Raw genomic sequence first — 15736 nt, 5'->3', positions numbered from 1 at the left:
ATGAATCTCTCAATCATTTGACACTGTCTTCCAAATTTCTTGGCATGGAGTTTCTAGTGCTTCATCTGTTTGTTGAGACAGTTCAATGGGTATTTTGTCAATTCCTAAATTCTTGTTTTTGGTTAATGGCTTCACCTTGACTTCCCCCTTCAGCACCATCAGTTCTTGATTATATGCTACTTCTGGACATCATTGATTATCTATCTGCCAATTAATTCTTTTTGAAACATTGACTCTCTGTATCCCTTCTTTAAAATTTTTTATGTTCACCTTTTATTGTGAATTAGGTGGGGGGTTACATACCATATCATCACGTTTGCGTTCAACAGTTTAAACAATTTATCAAATATACCTGTTCCCCCACCTCTCTCCCTTTCATGCAGGCTAATACCTGTCTGTCTGTCTTCTAGCTAGGGCCCCTGGGAGCGTAGTGGCTACATTTTGGGCTGCGATCTGTGAGGGAGCTCCGCGGGAGAGAGATGGGACTCTCTACACCCTGAAGTGTTACCATCTGGAACCTCACAGGGGCCATTCTACCCTGTATTATAGGGTCACTAAGAGTTGGCATGACTCAGGGTAGTGCATTTGGTTTTTAGTTTTAACATCTAGCTTATTAACCCACCACCCTGCCTGAATTAGGCTGGCTTGTCTAGAGAGACAAAACCAGTGACACTCATATATTATAACAATAACATATCAATTAGTAATTTTATATCAAGGAGTCTCAGACTAGTCCAACTCAAGTCCATGGGTCTGCTGCTAGCCTGAACCCTCTTCAGACTCACACAGCTGCAGGACAAGGATCACTGAAAGGTAAACCGGAAGCAGGGGGCTCACAGGTTGGAGGGTGCAGAGTGTTGTGGATCTCATTTCAGTACAAGCATTGCAGGGTACAGACAGCTCAGAAGTTGGCTCCCAGGGCCAGCAGAAGACATGAGGCTGCCCCTGGGCATAGAACAGAGTCCCAGATAGGAGGTACAAGTTCCTAGTGTCTCTTATTTAAAAGGCCACACCTCTAAGGCGGTATCACCAGGCCTGATTGGTTTCTACCCTTACGCTGCCTCATGGACTCAACATGAAATTTAACTGCCATGCCACCCTCCCTGTCCCATCCCTCGTAACTACCAAAAACTGTCTCTTTAGGTGTTAAGATTTTTTAAAATACCTTCTGTCTCATACAATATCTGAAATTCCAAGATCTTTTAACTTCATTCCACATAATGTCCTCCAAGTCCTTCATTCCACATAAAGTCCATCCAGGCCTTTCTCAGCTGTATCATTATTCTCTAGCGATGTATCCTATTCCCTCCTGTGTACACACCAAAGTTTATTTGGCCGTTACTCCACCAATGGAGATTTAGGCAGTTTCCACTGGTGTTTCTAGTCCTAGTAGCTTAAGGAAGTGCTCTGTTGGTTTCCAAAGCAGTTGTCCTGTTTGTTTTTAAATTTTAATTAGTTGGTGTATGTTTTAAAAATTCACTGGCATACAATTCACATGTCAGACATTTCAATAGTTTGGTCACATTCATAAGAGCTGTTCAACCATCACCACAATCAATTCCAGGACATTTCTGCTTTGGGCTCTTTGTTGTTAGCTCCCCATTTCCTGCCAGCCTCCCCTGTGGTGTTCCTTGGACTCTACTAATCCAGCTGTTGTCTTTAAAGGTTTACCCAATTTGAGTTTTATGTACAGACAAACATACAAAAGCAAGACAGAATATAAACAAACGGCCCAACAACCATGAATCAATGAGACAATGAGAAACCTCAACAACCGTGCCTTAGGTCAAGAGGGTGATCAATGACAAAATGTCCCCTTTTGACCCAACTACAGTGGCAGGAATCCACCTTGCAATGCATTCTGTCTGGTAGCAAGGGCTTTCCTATTGCTGGTCCACAGTTTGAGTGAATTCACCAAAAGCTTAATCCACAAGACGGACACTGAAAAATGTAAGCTTTCACTGTCTCTACAGCCTTCTGCAAACCACGTGTTCAGAATGCAAGTTCTGATATTATTCTCCCCTTCAGGTTTGGATTTTATTATTTACAATGCTTGGATCACACATGCCGGTGTGATTCTTTCCGCGTGGATTTGTAGAACCCCATCAGCGGTGTACAGGGGTTTCCATCTCTCTGCGTCCTCTGCCGGGTTGTTCTTTTCTTTCTTTTTAAATTTGGCCATAAGTGCCTGGACGGGGACTGCCCACTTATTTTTGATATTTCCTGTATCACTCAATATTTTGCCCAATGAATCCTTCAATGTTGCACTTTGCGGGTTAATCTTTTTCCTTCAGTTCTTTCTACTGGAGATCTGCTGAGCGTCTCCTTCTCTCTGGGGTTTCCAACTCCAGGTCTTTCCGCCTGTCATTATAATCCTGTACTCACCTTCATTTGTAGTTTCCTGTTCAACTCTTCTACTTCACCGTTTCTTCTGTTTGTTTTCCCTTTTTGAAGTTCAGGAGCACGTTTCAGGGATTTGACTTTGGTCTCTTTTACCTTTCCGGTCTTGTAGAGTAGCTTTTACTTTTATCACGTATGAAGTTCTTGATCTCGCCCAAAGCTTGTCTGGTCTTTGCTCATTAGTGTTCCATTCATCAAATCTGTTGTTGAGATGGCTTCTAAAATTGGGTGATCCAAGATTGTATTTTTCTCCCACGGGCTTGTTTTAATTTTCTTCAGTTTGAACCCACACTTGTGTATACGTAATTGGTGATCTGCTCCACATTGGGTCCCTAGCCTTGTTTTGACTGATGATATTGAGCTTCTCCATTTGGTTTCTGTTTGGAGTCCACATGTACACTCACCATTTATGTTGTTGAAGAAAGGCATTTGAAGTGACAAAGTCATTCATCTTCCACAATTCTATCATGCCATCTTCAGCTTTATTTCTGTCACCAAGGCCATAGTTGTAAACTTCCGAGCCGTCCACTCTGTTTCTCATTGTACCTTCTGGTTGTGAATGGATGTTTGCAGCTGTTCCTTCTCTTGTTGAGGAGTGCCCTATCAGCAAATGGAGGTCCCCAAACCTTGACTCCAACCACACACTGAAGGTGACTCTACTTGGAGGAAGCAGCTCTTCCTCAGCTGTAGCTTGAGTACCTTCCAACCTGCGAGGATCGCCTTCAGGCACTGGGTCAGACAATGCTTTGATGCGATTCCTAAAGTGGCCATTCCTTCAGTTGACTCCATCTTCCGAGTTTTCTTTGTCTAGTAGTTCTACTGACATGGGTTCTAGTTTATTACAGCAACATATAGATGACAAACTGATAGACAAACGGGAGCAATCAGATTAGCTGTGTGTATTTATTTTAGGCTGTGAGAAACATGCTTCCAAATTTGGGGGTCGCAATGGATAAAATAATAATTGACCTGTAACAGTCTTATTGTGGAGATACATTTTGTCTAAAAATCCCTGTGCTTTAGCATGTTTTTCCTGGGGATCTTACCAAAGGTAGGTTAATTATCTAAAATGTGAATTTCTAGCAATAGGTAGCTTGGTTTAGTACAGTAATTTTAGAAGTGTTTTAATGTCATCAAACAATTGTGTTTTGACATATTTTTTACTACAAAATAATCACTTCGTTCTATCTGTGTCATTACATTTTTCTAGTTAAAAAGTAAGCTGTATTTAAAGCAATGACAGTGTTTTTCATATTATGAAATGCATAAATCATGCCTCACTTATAGTGCTACTTCTACAAGGTACTACTTGCAGTGTAATATAGTGCTACTACTACAATGGGTGGGGGAGGAGGGGGGTAAAGGGAAACTAATAGCAAGGAGTTCAAGACAAAGAACATGGATTATAATTGATGATGGCACCAATTGCCCAACTGTACCCGAGCTAATGGAACTATGCATTGTGATAATACCTGTAAGAGCTACCAATAAAATGTTTTTGTTTTGTTTTAAGAAAAGATGTTAAAAAGCACTAAGCACCATTAAAAGCTTTATTTGAGCTGTCTCTCCATTGTGGTATGAGTGACTAGGTTTTATTTGCAGAGGTGTCTTCTGGATTTAAGCTCTTGTAGGATAAGTCGTGTCCCCAGAAAATAAATGCTGAGGCTGCTTGTTATCATGCAGCAATTTCTTAAATCTTTCGTAATCCTTTTTGGATTTCATAGACAGCACCATAGGATCACTGTCGTCATTCTGAGTTTCTGCAAGTTCAGGTAAAAGCAAAGAATGTAGATTAACTATTTTCTGTCCTCTTCTTATTATGAGTACATTTCCATTAGGTGTGCAAAAGTATTAAAAATAATTTGTAAGGACACACTTTTCTTGATTCAGTAGCCTTGGAACTCTTGCCTGGAAATGACTGTTTTAATAGAAAGACCAAAAGGAAATCTGTTGGTGATCCGGGATTAATAAACTAGGTGGTCCATGGCCCCCTTCCTATGTCTTAGCACCCAATGTAAACGTGAGGCGATTGCACTGGATGATATGACCAGGTCTCTCCCAGCACTAAGACACTCTCCATTCTTGGGAGGTTGTGTTTTGGAGCTCTAAATCCATCCTGAAAGCTTTTGTTTGTTATCATTTTCCAGGAAAAGCAGTTTGTGGATATTGTGCCAGCTCCAGCCCATCCTCATTTATTTCATTGTGTTATGGAGCGGCATGCAGAAGCTTTACACGTCCTAAGTTCCCCGAAGGACGTAATGTACGGGGGGAACTCCCCCTCTGGAAAATAGCATATCCGGCAGGAATCCATTTTCATCTATCCTGGCATTCTTAATCCATTTGGAAATGGCAATCCATTGAGCAGAGTGAGGCTCTCTTGAAGTATTTGAAAATAGTACTCTTTCATTCACTTAGAAGATGAAAGTTTATATTATTTTGATTTTATTTTCAAAATGTAGACCACCTGCCTCAAACTAACCCAGGTCAGTAAGTGGCTGAGCCAGATGTTTGCATAGCTACTTTCATAGATCTAATATTAAGACTGGTTTAGGGGGGTGGTGGGGGGGGCAAATGATTGATGGACTCTGCTGCTAGCTGGAAGGCGGGCAGTTTGAGCCCATCACGGGGGTCTCAGAAGAAAGTCCAATGATCTGCTTCCAAAAGACCAGCCTCTGAAAAACCCTGTGGGACACGGTTCCACTGTGACCCATGCTTGATCTTATATGCATTGGCAATCAGTACTGGTATATTAAGGCAACTTCCATCCTCTTTGGGGGTTGTGTAATGATTGTTGTTTATTGAAACTTTTAAAAAGCGCATTAGTTGGCTTTACTTCAGGGCCACGTTTTTTATTTAATGCTCCCCAATCGGTTTCCATTTTCTTAAACTGAAGGACTGGTGTCTCAATTCCACCCTTTGTAATTCCTTTCTCTTGGCTTTGATGTAAGGGGGCAGGTAGTTAGCACATGAAGCAAAAGGAGAGACTTGAAGTATGTTCCTATAGATTTCAATTGAAGTCCTATCATCACTGAGAGAAGAAAAGGTTTGGGTAATCCTAGGATCCAAGGAAGATGAGAAATCCCCAGATGTGCAGCCTGAATGACAGCCATCTCCACCTACCAACAGATGTCTGAGAATTATAAATTAGGGACGTGTGGCGGTCACAGCAGTAACTGACTGATACAACATTTTTCTAATCGCTTAGTGTGGTATTCAAAAGAGGATTGTATAAAAATGCTAGAGGTTTGACCTTTTAGCTTTGTTCTGCCACTAAACTGGTGTCTATATGCTTAAAAAAATCAATGTAGTCCATCCACATCAATATAGCAGGTTTAGTAGCAGAAAGTATAACTATATCCAATCCAAAATACTTGGAAGGTGGGAATATAACAGTAATGGTGTAAAAATTTAAGTGATGATCTAACCCTCAGAAACCAATAATATCTAACTTTCTGATAATAATGAAGTTGGAGATCTTGGAAATTTTTACTGAAGTCAAATGTGAAGTTCATTGTGTAGCTAATATTTTCTCTCTCATCACTTTGGCCAGTCAAAATCATGAATGATGTGACAAAGGAAAATCATCAGAGACAACTGACATTTCTCTTCAATTGGTTAGTTATTATTTCTTAAATATTAAAATAATCTGATTAAATAATTTTAAAATTAAAATAATCTTTAAAAAGATTATTCATTTCACCTTTCTTGATAGAAGGGCCCTCACCATTGACTTTATTTTTACTTCAATTCAGCTAATCTTACATTTGTTACTGTTGGTGTCTGGAACTAAAAATTATCTCAGAATAAGTTAATTAACAAATTGGATTTGCGGTACATTAACTGAAAATTCCAAGGTGGGGGCGGTTCTTTTGGACATAGTTAAACTGGAGTTTTAAATCTGTTTCTCTGCAATTTTCTTTAGTCTGCTTTGAGACTCATAGAAACTCTATGTGCAATAGAATGGTACATTTCCCTGCCCTCTGCCATTCATACAATCCTTGTGATGTCTGAGTCCATTGTTGCCACCACTGTATTCAATCCAGCCTAAGTGAGTCTTCTTTTAACCTGACCCCCTAGTTTAAAGACATGGTATCTCTTTCCATGGGCTGGTCCCTCTGGAGTCTGCAAAAAAACATTTTGTTATCCTCACATCTAAGCAGTATTGCAGTTGTATTTGTTCAAGATGAATTTATTCATTCTTCTGGCATAATTGAAAAGTATAAGTTATTTTTTAGGTTTTGCTATTTATTTCCCAGGGTAATAAATCATTGCATTTTGTTTTTTACAAAGTTGAGTTCTTGATTGCTCCTTCTGTGAAAGTTGACCGTAGATCCAAGTAAAATTAAATACTCAAGGACAGTATTTTCTCCTTTACCATGATATTGAGCCAGTTGGTTACATGTTGGTCGGCAGTTCAAAACCAGTAGCAGCTCTGAGGGAGAAAGATAAGGCTTTCTTCTCCAGTAAAGATTTACCATCTTGGAAATCCATGGGGATGGTTCCCCACTCTCCTTTTGGGTTGCTATGAGTTAGAACGGACTCCATTGCAGTGAGTTTAGAATTTGGTTGTTTTGAGACATAGTTCATTCTGAAGACTGTAGTATTTGATCTTCATGAATAAGTGCTTTAATCTTCCCTTTCAGCAAGCATGGTGTGTTATCTATGTATCCTCAAACAACAAAGTCTTCTTTGAAACCTGATGTGCTGTATTTCTTAATATTTAATCTACGCCCATATGCTTGGATTATTTACTCAGCTGACAGACTGACTAGATACCACACAGTTGAATGCAGCTACCTGATCTCAGCAATGCTCTTCTTTGTTCTACTTCCTCTTCTGAAATTGGCTTGTCTTTCTGGCAGCAACAGTATATATATCCTCGAAAAAAATTAATTTTGTGTGATGTTCATTATATTGCTCAACAATTTCTGTATTCTGTTGAATCAGATTTCTTTGGAATGGATATAAATAAGGATCCTTTGCATCTGTTTGGTAGGTGGCTGTCTGCCAATTTTTTTTTTTTCTAGAAAGGTGAGCAGTTTCATCATCGCACCCATGGAGTGAAACATTTCAGCTGGTGTTTTGTCCATAGCTGCAGTCCAGCTGTTCCCAGTGTCGTCAGTGCGGCTTGCACTACCTTCTTCAGTGTCATTTGTTCTTAAACTTATGCTATCACTTGAAGTAATTGGATGTCTACCAAGTCTTTTTGGACACAGTCACTCTGTGTAGTTCTCTCCTCACCTTTTGATACTTCCTGCATGGTTGAGTGCAAGGGATTCTTCAATATTTCAACTCAAGGCTTTTTTTTCTTTCTAGTTCTTTAAGGCTAAGAAGTGCCAAGTGTGTTCTTACCCTTGTTTTGTGTTTTTTCTTTTTCTAAACCCCATGTCTTTGCATATGTCATGATAGTCCTTGATCTGTCTTCATGAGTCACCCTTTGGTATGTTCTGTTCAATTTTTTAACATCATCATTTCTTGTACTCATTTTAGTTACGCTATGTTCAAGAGCAAGTTTCAGAGTCTCTCCTGATGTTCATTTGTATATTTTCTCTCTTTCCTGTCTTACTAATGACCTTTTGTTGTCTTCATGCACGATGTCCTTGATGTCATTCTGTTCCTTGTTTGCTTGGGCTTTGGTCCTTTGTGTTCAGTGTGCTAAACTTATTCTTAGATGTTCTCCAAATTCAGGGGAGATAGGCTCATTTCATACTTTGGCTGCTGTGGTTGTATTGTCATTTTCTTCACCTTCAATTTGAACTTATGTTTGATTGATGTGTGTTTCTGTTCCACAGTTGGTCCCTAACTTTTATCTAACCAATGATGTTGAACATCTCTATTGTCTCTTTCCAAAGATAAAGTCAATTTGATTCATTCACATTTCCTCTAGTTAGATCCATGTGTAAAGTCTTCCTTTATGTTGCTTTAAGGTATTTTCCATGAATAAAATGCTGTTCTTATAGAATTTATCATGTGATTTTCTCCATCATTTCTATCCTCAAAGCTGTGTTTCTTCAGTTTGGGCACTAGTAGTTGGTGCATAAATTTGAATGATAGTCATACCACCTAATCTTTGTAGGTGTATGAATATTATCCTATGACTGACAGGGTTGCATTTACTTCAGGGTAGATCTTGAAATGTCATTTTTGATAAGGACCATGATGTTATTCCTCTTCGATTTGTCCTTCTCAGCACAGTAGACCGCATGCTTGGCTGATATTCAAATGGCTAAAAATAAGTCCATTTCAGCTCACTAGGATCTTGACCTCCACATGCTCTGTGTCTTTGCTTTGCCCTCCCACATGTTGCTTCCACACGGGCTGACTTCTCCGGGTCACAGGATGAAGGCTACGACCACAAGGGCGTGTGTGCTTCTAGGCATCTACTGTGTGGGGAGAATGTGGCTTCCAAAAACAGTGGAGAAGAAAATCATGATCGCAGAGAAAAATGAATTCCCTTGGAATTTCAGAAGAATCTCAAGTTTATTATATCTTGCTTACTAGTTGGGAAATATTTAATAATGGTTTATTCCACCTGACTCTGTGACAGTACATTTCTTATAGCACCATCAAGCTAGATATGAATAGTTGAGATCAGTAATAGCCATTTAATTTGAATGGAGGTATGACGGGGGGGGGGGAGAACCTCACTTTTAAAAGAACAGTTTAGTCTGCCAAGTATTAATATCCTCTAAAATATATATAAAGCCTATATGCATGCATAATATTCCCTCTACATATACAATAGGAACCCTGGTCGTGCCGTTGGATAAGCATTGAACTGATAACGACAAGGTAAGAAATTAACATCCACCAGCTACTTAGTGGGAGAAAAATAAGGCTACCTATTGTCATAAAGATTTATAGTACTGAAACCCTATAGAGTGTTAATATGAGTTGGAATTGACTCAATGGTATTAATAGAGATATATTAAGTTGTTTGTAACTGATTGGCTTTTAAAATTTTAATTTAAATATTTAAAGTCAAGGAAACTAAAATGAGTAAATTAAAATCCTTAATTTGTTTGTTATATGTATTAATATATCTTTGTTGCCTTCCAGTAATTCTGTATACTTTATTTAATAATATAACAAATACCCATAAATCCACCACTTAACACAATATTAAATTATTAAGAATTTAAACATCCCTTTTGGCTCTCTGCACGACGCCATGGCGGTTGGCAAGAACAAGCGCCTTACCAAAGGAGGCAAAAAAGGAGCTAAGAAGAAAGTGGTTGATCCGTTTTCTAAGAAAGATTGGTCTGATGTGAAAGCACCCGCTATGCTCAATATAAGAAATATTGGGAAAACACTAGTCACCAGGACTCAAGGAACCAAAATTGCATCTGATGGCCTCAAGGGTGAGTTTTTGAAGTGAGCCTTGCTGATCTACAGAACGACGAGGTTGCCTTTAGGAAATTTAAGTTAATTACCGAGGATGTTCAGGGCAAAAACTGCCTGACCAACTTCCACGGCATGGACCTGACACGGGACTAGATGTGCTCCATGGTCAAGAAGTGGCAGACCATGATTGGAGCTCATGTTGATGTCAAGACTACCGATGGGTATCTACTTTGTCTGTTCTGTGTTGGTTTTACTAAAAAACGCAATTATGAGATTCGAAAGACCTCTTATGCTCAGCACCAGCAGGTCCGCCAAATCTGAAAGAAAATGATGGAAATCATGACCCGAGAGGTGCAGACGAATGACTTGAAAGAAGTGGTCAATAAATTGATTCCAGACAGCATGGGGAAAGACATAGAAAAGGCTTGCCCGTCTATTTATCCTCTCCATGATGTGTTTGTCAGAAAAGTAAAGATGCTGAAAAAGTCCAAGTTTGAATTGGGAAAACTAATGGAGCTTCATGGTGAAGGCGGCAGTTCTGGAAAAACTACTGGCGATGAGACAGGTGCAAAAGTGGAGCGAGCTGATGGCTGTGATCCACCAGTTCAAGAATCTGTTTAAAATTCAGACTTAATGTTAACAAATAAAAGATCTTATTGTGAAAAAAAAAGAATTTAAACATCTCAGTATGTTCCTCCTTCATAATGTCTCCCTGATTTCTGCCCAGTTGTAACCAGAAGATTTCACCTTGGTTGTTATCTTTATCGTTTTAAAATGTGTGTGTGTGGGGGGGGGTTCACACATAGTGCTCCCTAAACCCTTAAAGTTTATTTTAATGTTAAAACAAGAGATAGACCCTGTGTAGTATCTTAGACCTTGCTTTTATTACTCAACATAACGGTCCTGTAATGTAAATGTTTAAAATCTACTAAGGTGGGTAGCTTTGAATTATATGAAAGATAAAGATCAATTGATTTGAATAAGACATAATCCAAAGCACAAATAAAATCTAACTGTTTTTTAATAAGAGATAATAAATAAATAAAATACAGAGATATCTTACCATAATGTTTATTAATAAACCACCTGTTTTATGATAGCTTATTTGTTTTTGTTATTGAGAATATACACAGCAGAACATATGCCAATTCAATAATTTCCACATGCATAATTCAGTGACATTGATTACATTCTTTAAGTTGTGCAACTATATCCCCCCTGTTTTAGAATAGTTCTCCCATTAACATAAACTCACTTCATAGTATAATTATAAATCAAAAACCAAAAAAAATTACTGCCATGTACTTAATTACAACTCATAGACATCCAATAGGACAGAATAGAAGTCCCCATAGGATTTCTAAGGCCATAAATATTTATGGAACCAGACTGCCATCTTTTTCTCCTGTGGAGTGGTTTCTGAGTTCAAACTACTGAATATATTCATATATGATAGAGTTAGTTGATTGACAGATTCCATCATTTCAATTCTGCGTTATATTCCAGATGAATGATCGTACCATCCAGTCCCATGTAGTGACATTCAGGTTGTTGCTAGTTTTTGTCACAACAAAGAGTGAACCAGTAAATCAGTTGCTACACAGTCAGCCCTCACGAGGTGACCTGCTATGTGTCAGAGTAATACTGTGCTCCATAGGGCTTTTACTAACGAATCTTTCAAAAGTAGGGGTCAGGCCTTTCTTTCCAGATACCTCTAGGTAGACTCAAATCTTTAATGAGTGAGTAGCTGCGGGAGACATATGTACCACTCACATACTCCATTCAATACAAAGCTCCCTCCAAACCAAACTCTTTACTGACTCATTGCAACTCCTGTGGGGTTCAGAGACTGCAACTCTTGACAGGGGGAGATCCCAGTCTGTCGGGGGCTTTCAAACTACCTACTATGTGCGACCCAGCCCAACTCATACCTAAAAGGCCTGGGAGGTGTAAAGTAATTTATGTTGAGCGAATTGAGCTCTTTATTTAGGATAAGGGAAGGTGTTTTGTGAACTTCCTCTCACATCCTTCGTATCAATTCTAATTTTCAGTCCCTTGCCTTGCAACTTTTTATGCTTTATTCCTACCCCCAAACACTTGAGGGAATTAGGGATAGGGGATTGGTTATGCAAATATTAACAGGACAGGGTTAATATTCAGTGAGGGTTAACAGCCCTCACTGAAGTAATTCATTCAGATTAGAATGTAGGGTGAAAGGGCACATAAAGTTCTTGATAAGGGGTTTCCCATCAGCATTTTCAAATTATCTTAGTGAAAATATCTGAAATTCAGAGTGTTTTTTCAGACCATCAAATATCCATAGAGGTTTCCAGCTGTCTTCAAATCACATCACATGGTTGTTGGAGTTTGAAGTGCATATCCGGGCCTCCTACCTTGAAAGCTCTGGGCAGTCTCCTCCTGGCACCACATCAGGATAATTTGTATATGCTGATCTCCTGACACCTGGGGAGTGAAGGATGAAATATTCATGCTGATGACCATTCATTTTCTCTCCATTAACGGCCTCTGGTATCCTCTCTTTAAAGGGAGTTACAGAATTTTCCTGATGCTAAGTGCGGGGCATTTTGTGGAAAAGTCCAAATAGAGGTTTATAGAATCGGGTATCCAGCATGAATCAGACATGTGGAATGGAATCTATGAAATCACCTTCATTATTGACAAAGTCTCCCTCTTCCCCAATCCCATCTGAGATGGGTGAGTTTCTTTTTCTCAAGGTTCATTGTCGTTAAAGCAGTGTCCTTGTTTTTTCATGATAAGCTTGCTAGCTGTAGAGCAGATGTTTAAAATTTTCATTTTCTAGCATCAAAAAACTCATTTTTGGTGTTATTAAAGGGAAACAATGTGGAGCTTCTGAGTTATTCCAGAGGTAGCTCTCCTTTGAAATTCCAAAACCAAGTTTCAAAATAACAACAAATGAAAAAATAAAAGAAACAAGAGTCCATTCTAAGTAAACTGTCATTCGAATGGAAAATAATTTCTTTCATCTTCTATGCCAGTCTCATGGGAAACAGCATAATCTACATGCTACTCTTTGTAAACCCATTCCAGGAAAAATTTTCTGTTTTTGAAATGTGAGCTGGTAGCTCATGGAAGCGTTCAAGGAAACTGTAAGTAGTGTTTGATGCGAGGGCTACTTCTTATTTGGGGTTTCTGATTTAGGGATCATGGTGTAGGTGACTTATTTGGTAGTAGAAAGCGGAATGAGAGACTGGAGGAGGACAAAGCAAAAATAATAAAAATAGTAAAGAATATGACATGATTACCTGGTTGGCATTCTGATGATTGGGCAAGTGAAGGAACTGTCGGGAACTGTGATTTGCATGAATATCATTATTTATTTAAAAATTTCAAAAGTGTTATACGTCCTATAAATATCCACTCTAGCCTCACCCTCCCTGCGTGATGACTGCCCTGCATGGTGGTGCCCTGTCTGATCTCTCCTGCATATGCTGATATCTTCTGATATTCCTTTGGAGGAAGCCCTGAGACAGAGAAGTAGAGGGGGGCTACAATGCATAGTTGAGGGCAGTCTCCTTCACATACACGAATACCCAGAAATGAAACAATGGCCAAGCCAATGTGATGACACCTCCCCTACTAAGAGATAGTCATATTGCCCAAGAAAAAGAGTGCAGCAGGATGAGGGAAAGAAATAACTGGTAAGAGAAGGAGATGCGTTTTCAGAAAGATGGAGGAAGCGGGACCAGTAGCAGAGAGGTCTTTGCTTTGGAGGCAAGACTGTAGCACAGTCACTCATAATATCATCCATCTGGCTCGCTCTCCATTCCTCACCATGCACATTTCATTTTTCTCTACAACGCCTTGGCTGGAAGTTCCAGCTGCCAATCATTTTTCTGTAAACATCCTAGCTGATCTTCCCAGCACAATGCAAATATCCCCTCCACTGACACACCAAATGGCACATTGGACCACAGTAAATTCCCACCTTCCCTGATCTCACAAACTGTAACCAGTTTTTTCATTTTTTATTTATTTACTTATCTATCTATCTATTCATCCCTTTAATAACTATTTACGGAATTCCAGCTACATGTCCACCACACAGTCTAACTCTGATTAACTGCAATGTTATATTCTACTTATTGAAGTAAGGGCTATGCTCAACTGACTGTTGGCAGTGATTCCCCAAAACGTCATCGTTAGACACAGCAGCAACAGCAGCAAAGCCACTGGAAACTTGTTAGAAATATTCTCTCACTTTTTATTTGTCCCATCCTAGACCTGCTGAAGGGAGCGCTGCTGGTGGAGTGGGTTACAAATTGGGCTGCTAACCTCAAGGTCAGCACTTTGAAACCACCAGTCATGGGAGAAAGATGAGGCTTTCTGTTCCCATCGATTTACAGCCTCAGAAGCCTACAGAGGCAATTCTACTTTTCCCCGGAGGACCATAGTGTGCCAGAATCAGCTCAACGGCACTATGTTTGGGTTGAGACCTATTGAATCAAAAACTTTGAGAATGAAGATTTAGCAATCTGTGCTTTAAGAAAATTTCCAAGTGATTCTGGAGCATATAATAGTTTGGGAATCAGAAATTTCTGTTTCTGGCAATAAATACACTTTAGGTAATAAATACATTTTCGATGAATTGAATTGGATTTAATACATCGGCAGGGAGTACTTGCTTAAACACTTTGGCTCTTAGGACTTATGAACTCTTTAAAGTGCAATATCTCAACAAACAACCCTTCTGCACGCCTAAAAAATGACATATTCACCTACTAGGCAGTTAGTTGGCAGCTTGGGGTCTTCTCTGTTAATATGCTACAAAGCTCATAAACAGAAGCAGCACTGCTGGCCAGAGTGTGCCCACCTCCCCACCTCAAGGTTGCTAGGACTACCAAACTATCATTCCCATGAATGACAAGGGCACTGTGGATGAGTGCTTTCCTTGAGCACTCTGTACCCTGCCAATCATTCAGAAGAACTATCCAATCCATATATGGGAGAGTGTGCCCTCTGGAAGTGGGGCAGTTCTTGAGTTGCCTCTTAAATCTCAGACCTACTCTTTCCCTGGTTGAAGGTCAAGCTATTTGGGCAACTGCATCATGATGTCAAAGTGTTATAGTGAAGTTGCCTTCGCTCATGCCTTTTTAAAAATAAAGTTTGGACCTGTCACCTAGTTTTAGTCTGTGTCTCCGCCTGTGTCTTCAGGCTCCCTTACTGCTGTGAGGGAGAAGGTCTGAGGAAGTACACACCCTTTCTCACACTCACGCCACCGAGAACCCATTTTGCAAAGCATGCCCTGGTTGTTGTGCACCCTCCAAGAAATTCTGACTCACAGGGACCCTGTGTGACAAGAATAGAACTGCACCATTGAATTTCTGAGACACTAATTTTTCTTTTTAAACTTTGATGGTGGGAAAGAATATTTATTGACGTGAAAACATGTTCAAAGTAACATTGTCAAGCAAAAATTAGAATAGAAAATAGTTTGTACGATCTCATTTTATTTTAAAAGATTATATCAAGATTCTGGGTAAAATATACCAATCAAGTTAATAATGCTTTTCTGTATACTGTTAATATGGGTGATTTGCATGAATGTCATTATTTATTTAAAAGTTCTAAAATAATTGTTGTTGTCAGTTGCCATTGAGTTGGTTCCGACCCATATTTTGTATCAATAGACTAGTTTGGATAAGGATGAAGATAAAATAATAGCGATTGAATTTGAGAGGTTTAAGAACCGAGTTTTGGAGCTGCTTCTACTTTGTTTATACTGATTTCTTTTGCTTATTATTATTGATATAATGATTGATACAAATGATTATTGGGAAGTATGAAAATACAGAGTTTTGGGGGTCTTAAAAACTTGAAGGTAAACAAGCAGCCACCTAGCTCAGAAGCAACAAAACCAACATGGAAGAAGCACACAAGTCTGTGCGATCATGAGGTGTCAAAGGGATCAGGTATAAGGCATCATCAGAATAACAAAAACATCTTACCATAG

The 15736-nt window shown here is 39.2% G+C and overlaps 1 pseudogene; it reads left to right on the top strand.

Annotated features, from left to right (window-relative positions):
• The first annotated feature begins 9571 nt into the window (after positions 1 to 9571).
• LOC142447242 (small ribosomal subunit protein eS1 pseudogene) lies at positions 9572 to 10402 on the top strand (annotated as a pseudogene).
• The last annotated feature ends 5334 nt before the right edge of the window (positions 10403 to 15736 follow it).

The sequence above is a fragment of the Tenrec ecaudatus genome, chromosome 4 (genome assembly GCF_050624435.1).
Source record: "Tenrec ecaudatus isolate mTenEca1 chromosome 4, mTenEca1.hap1, whole genome shotgun sequence".
Taxonomy (NCBI): Eukaryota; Metazoa; Chordata; class Mammalia; order Afrosoricida; family Tenrecidae; genus Tenrec; species Tenrec ecaudatus.
The sequence above is the reverse complement of the archived record's forward strand: the minus strand, read 5'-3'. Positions and strand labels throughout refer to the sequence as shown.